The sequence below is a fragment of the Trachypithecus francoisi genome, unplaced genomic scaffold (genome assembly GCF_009764315.1).
Source record: "Trachypithecus francoisi isolate TF-2019V2 unplaced genomic scaffold, Tfra_2.0 Lachesis_group4, whole genome shotgun sequence".
Classification (NCBI taxonomy): domain Eukaryota; kingdom Metazoa; phylum Chordata; class Mammalia; order Primates; family Cercopithecidae; genus Trachypithecus; species Trachypithecus francoisi.
This window is the reverse complement of record NW_022681469.1, coordinates 54,216,426-54,222,425: the sequence shown is the minus strand read 5'-3', so window position 1 is coordinate 54,222,425 and position 6,000 is coordinate 54,216,426.

The window sequence follows — 6,000 nt, the reverse complement described above, 5'->3', positions numbered from 1 at the left end:
AGCGCAAGCTCTGCTGTCCTTCACCTGTGCATGAAGCACTTCATTGGGTGCCCTCCTTGGGCCGCCTGTCCACTTACTTTAGAAAACTGTTCATGCGCTTTATCCTGAGGGCAAAACACTCAAAACAGTGCTTAGTGCTTTGCAATGTGCTCAACAAATATTCGTTGAATGAATCATGGTGGAAGAGGAGAAGAGGAGGGAACTGATAGTCCCTGTAATTCCAAGCATGCTTCCTTAATGAATTACCGTAAAGATGGCTTCCTGGCACAGCCCTGCTCTTTTTGTTGACCATGGGTTCACCAGTTGCCAGGATTTCCTTCATTACATACCATGTGTTGGGCTAAGTGCAACTTCCTCTTCTTTTTCTCCATTGATAGGATTTCACCTGTTGGCTCTTTCCTATAATTCCATAATTCATTGAGACCTTGGGAAGGAAAGAAGATGGAGGTGTGTGTTTAGTCTGCCAACTTTTTTTTTTTTTTTTTTTTTGAGATGGAGTCTCATTCTGTCTCCAGGCTGGAGTGCAGTGGCGCGATCTCGGCTCACTGCAACCTCTGCCTCCCGGGTTCAAGCGATTCTCCTGCCTCAGCCTCCAATATAGCTGGGGTTACAGGCACGCACCACTGTACCCAGCTAATTTTTGTATTTTTAGTAGAGATGGGGTTTCGCCATGCTGGCCAGGCTGGTCTTGAACTCCTGACCTCAGGTCCTGCCTCGACCTCTTAAAGTGATGAGATTGCAGGAGTGAGCCACTGCCCATGGCTTGAGGTGGCGGGCGCCTGTAGTCCCAGCTACTCGGGAGGCTGAGGCAGGAGAATGGAGTAAACCCGGGAGGCGGAGCTTGCAGTGAGCTGAGATCCCGCCACTGCACTCCAGCCTGGGCGACAGAGCGAGACTCTGTCTCCAAAAAAAAAAAAAAAGAAAGAAAGAAAGAAAGAAATCTAGCTTTAATTTAATTTAATTAATTAATATTTTTTGGAGACAGAGTCTCGCTCTGTCGCCCAGGCTGGAGTGCAGTGGCGCAATCTCGGCTTACTGCAACCTTCACCTGTAGGGTTCAAGCAATTCTCTGGCCTCCCAGAGTGCTGGGATTACAGGCGTGAGCCACCACGGAAGTTTCTCACTCTTATGCTTGTCCACATCCAGCCTTTAGCCATTCATCAGTTACCATGTAAATATTCCTGCCAGTGTATGGCTCTGCTCCAGGTAAACTGACCTCATCTATGATTCTCTTTATTCTCCTGTCTCTCCAGATTTTGAGGTGATGCTTTGCCCTGCAACCTCAACTCTCTCATGGGTCCAAGAAAAATTGTTAAAGTCATTGATTTTCAGTTTTTCAGTTTTCTTACTGTAAAGACATGAGTGGCAAATTCTAAGCTCTTTGCATGTCATAAAGGAAACTGGAATGTATTGTTTTCAAATATATATGTAATTATATATAATTAGTCTCTTCTAATTGGAATAAATGTCATAATGCTAATGCTTTTCAGTCACCATTATAGTAATCCTAAACCTCCTAAAATATCTTGTCAAGAGTTTGATGTGATTTCTAATTTTTTCTGTATGTTTATGTGTTTCTGTATCTATATATATTAATATATATACATACACACATATATACATATGTGGATATATATCTATAGATCTATGTGTGCATATATATACATATCTGTATGTGTGTGTATAAATCCACACGTACATTTTTTACATGGGTGTAATGTGTGTATAATGCTATGCTGTAACTTCTTTTCCCGTTTAATATTCTCTATACTGCTTTTTCCTTTAAAAAGTAGATTTAGGGCAGGTGCAGTGGCTCATGCCTGTAATCCCAGCACTTTGGGAGGCCAAGGCAGGTGGATCACTGAGGCCAGAAGTTTGAGACCAGCCTGGCCAACATGGTGAAACCCCCGTCTCTACTAGAAATTCAAAAAAAAAATTAGCCAGGTGCAGTGGTGCATACCTGTAATCCCAGATACTCGTGAGGCTGAGGCAGGAGAATCGCTTGAACCCGGAAAGTGGAGGTTGCAGTGAGCCAAGATCGCACCACTGCACTCCAGCCTGGGCTACAGAAAGTCTTCCTCTAAAAAAAAAAAAATTAAGAAAATTAGCACGGTACAGTATGCACCTGTCATCCTAGCTACTCAGGAGGCTGAGGCAGAAGAATCGCCTGAATCCAGCAGGTGGAAGTTGCAATGAGCCGAGATCGCACCACTGCATTCCAGCCTGGGTGACAGAGCGAGACTCCATCTCAAAAAAATAAAAATAAAATGAAAATGAAAATAAAAATAAAATAAAGGCTAGGCATGGTGGCTCACACCTATAATCCCAGCACTTTGGGAGGCCAAGGCGGCCAGATCGCCTGAGCTCAGGAGTTCATGACCAGCCTGGGCAACACAGTGAAAGCCCGTCTCTACTAAAAAATTTTTTAAAAATTAGCTGAGTATGGTGGCAGGCGCCTGTAATCCCAGCTAGTCGGGAGGCTGAGGCAGGAGAATCACTTGAATCTAGGAGGCAGAAGTTGCAGTGAGTCAAGATCACGCCACTGTACTCCAGCCTGGGCAACAGAGTGAGACTCTGTCTCAAAAAAAAAAAAAAAAAAAAAGTGAGAAACTCCTGGGGGTTGGAGTTTTAGTGGGTTTTACTTCTAGGAACCCAACCAGATTCTTACTATAACGAATCTGGAAGAAACACTTGTTTCTGCTAGTGTAAGAGGAAAGTTAACCATTCTAAAATATGTCACAGTGTTCTCTATATCAAAGGCCTACTCAGCAGGGCAAAAATGTTATCAGAGCCTTATCTGACTTGGGGAAGTTACTCAAATTCAGCCACACTAGCCTTTCTGTCTCACCGAAGGAGGAAAAAAGTCACAGCCCAGAGATACAAGCCTGAGCCTTATTTATTTATTTTAGTTTTTATTATTATTATTTTTTGAGACAGAGTCTTGCTGTTGCCAGGCTGGAGTGCAGTGGCGCGATCTCGGCTCACTGCAACCTCCTCTGCCTCCCAGGTTCAAGTGATTCTCCTGCCTCAGCCTCCCTAATAGCTGGGACTATAGGCGCACGTCACCACACCCAGCTAATTTTTGTATTTTTAGTAGAGATAGGGTTTCACCATGTTGGCCAAGATGGTCTCAATCTCTTGACCTTGTGATTCACCCACTTCAGCCTCCCAAAGTGCTGGGATTACAGGCATGAGTCACTGCGCCCAGCCATGCCTGAGCTTTAATAATAGAATTACAGAATTATTTGTATTTCCCTTATGTACCTTACCACCACATCAACATGGCTCCAGTATAATAACAATGAATTACAGCTGAAGGAGCTGTGATTCCAGTATAGTAATAATAGATTACAGCTGAAGGAGCTGCAAGGTAACGATTCCATTTAAGGAGTTTTTAGAGGAACACAAAGACAACACGAGAGACAAAAACTAGGACACTGGAATAAATTAAAGCCTCCAACACCTACAGCAACAAATTTAAACGCAGTCCAACTCCTAGCCAGATTAACACAAAACCTCACACTATGTGCCTACTTATCTCAGTTCCTCTTACCTGATAAATAATGCCCATATTTTTACAAAAAATCACATGGCATACTATGTTTTAAGGCAAGAAAAAAAAAAAAAAAAAAAAAACAAAGCAAGCATCAGACCAGACTCAGCTAGGTCACAGATTTTGGAACCGAGAATAACTATAATTAATATGTTGAGGGGCCTCATGGAAAAAGTAGATTACAGCAAGAACAGATGCATAATGTATGCAGAGAGATGGAAACTCTAAGAAACAATAAAGGGAAACGCTAGAAATTTTAAAAATAACACCATAACAAAAATGAGGAATGTCAGTGGACTGGACACAACCAGTGAGCCTGACGATATATTAACTGAAACTTCCCAAACTGAAATACAAAGAGAAAAAAATAACAACAACAAAAAAAACCACAAGAAAACCTGAATGGAATGTCCAAGAACTGTGGGACAATATGAAAAAGTGTGACATACATATTTTAGAAAACCAGAAGAATAGAGAACAGAAGAAATATTTGAATAACGACTACAAATTTTCCCAAAATTAATGACAGACATCAAATCACATCCAGTGTCTTAGTCATTTTTGTGCAGCTATAAAAAAATATCTATTGGCCGGGCGCGGTGGCTCAAGCCTGTAATCCCAGCACTTTGGGAGGCCGAGACGGGCGGATCACGAAGTCAGGAGATCGAGACCATCCTGGTTAACACGGTGAAACCCCATCTCTACTAAAAAATACAAAAAACTAGCCGGGCGAGGTGGCTGCCGCCTGTAGTCCCAGCTACTCGGGAGGCTGAGGCAGGAGAATGGCGTAAACCCGGGAGGCGGAGCTTGCAGTGAGCTGAGATCCGGCCACTGCACTCCAGCCTGGGCGACAGAGCGAGACTCCGTCTCCAAAAAAAAAAAAGAATATCTGAGACTGTTTAATTTATAATGGATAGAAATTTATTTCTCACAGTTTTAGAGGCTGGGACATTCAAGATCAAAGAGCTGGCAACTGGCAAGGGCCTTTTTGTTAGGTTATCCCATGGCAGAAGGTGTGAGGGCAGGAGAGGATGAGAGACAGAGAGAATGCAGGAGAAACCCAGATTCCTCTTTTTATAAGGAATTCACTCAGGTGGTAACAAACCCACTCCCCAGGTAATGGCCCTGCCGCTGTGACCTAACCATCTCTTGAAAGTTAAAGTCCCTGGCCGGGCGCGGTGGCTCAAGCCTGTAATCCCAGCACTTTGGGAGGCCGAGACGGGCGGATCACGAGGTCAGGAGATCGAGACCATCCTGGCTAACACGGTGAAACCCCATCTCTACTAAAAAATACAAAAAAAAAAAACTAGCCGGGTGAGGTGGCGGGCGCCTGTAGTCCCAGCTACTCGGGAGGCTGAGGCAGGAGAATGGCATAAACCCGGGAGGCGGAGCTTGCAGTGAGCTGAGATTGTGCCACTGCACTCCAGCCCGGGCAACACAGCGAGACTCCGTCTCAAAAAAAAAAAAAAAAAAAGAAAGTTAAAGTCCCACCTCCCAACACTGCCACGTTGGGGATCAAGTGTCCAATACACGAATTTTGGGGACCCATTCAAACCACTGTATCCAGAATCCCCAGAGAATATTAAGCAGGATAAATATTATAAAAACTGTATTTTAGCATATCATATTCAAACTGCAGAAAATCGAAGATAAAATCTTGAAAGAAGCCAGGAAAAAACACCTTACCCATAGAGGAACAAGCACAAGAATTACATTGGTCTTCTCATCAGAAACCATGAAAATATAGAGAGTGGAGTGAAATATTTAAAGTATTGAAAGAAAAAACCCACCAATTTAGAATTCTCTACATCCAGTGAAATTATCTTGCAAACGCGAAGGAGAAAGAGACTTTTTCAGAAAACAAAAACTGAGGGAATTTATTGCCAGCAGACCTGCCTTGCAAAAAGTGTTAAAAGAAGTTCCTCAGTGAAAAGGAAAATGATGTAGGTCAGAAATGCTCATGCACATCAAGAAAGGAAGAGAATCTGAGAAGGAATAAAAATAACCTTTTACTTTTTTTATTAACTGATCTAATAGATGACCATCCAAAGTAATAATAGCATGAAGGAATTGCATGATTATAGCCTGGAAATGTGTAATCAATGAAATCCATGTTTCTTTGCTTTAGAAAGCCAGTAGAAAGGAGTTGCAAATACTGTTTTTGTTTCCTTTTATTTTTTGTTTTTTAGACAGAATCTCACTCTGTCACCCAGGCTGGAGTACAATGGTGTGATCCCAACTTGGGGTGCCTCCCAGGTAGCAGGAAATACAGGCACCCGCCACTGCGCCTGTCTAATTTTTGTGTTTTAGTAGAGACGAGATTTCACCATGTTGGCCAGGCTCGTCTTGAACTCCTGACCTCAAGTGATCCGCTCACCTTGGCCTCCCAAAGTGCTGGCATTATAAAGCATGAGCCACTGCACCTGGCCAGCAAATACTGTTACAAA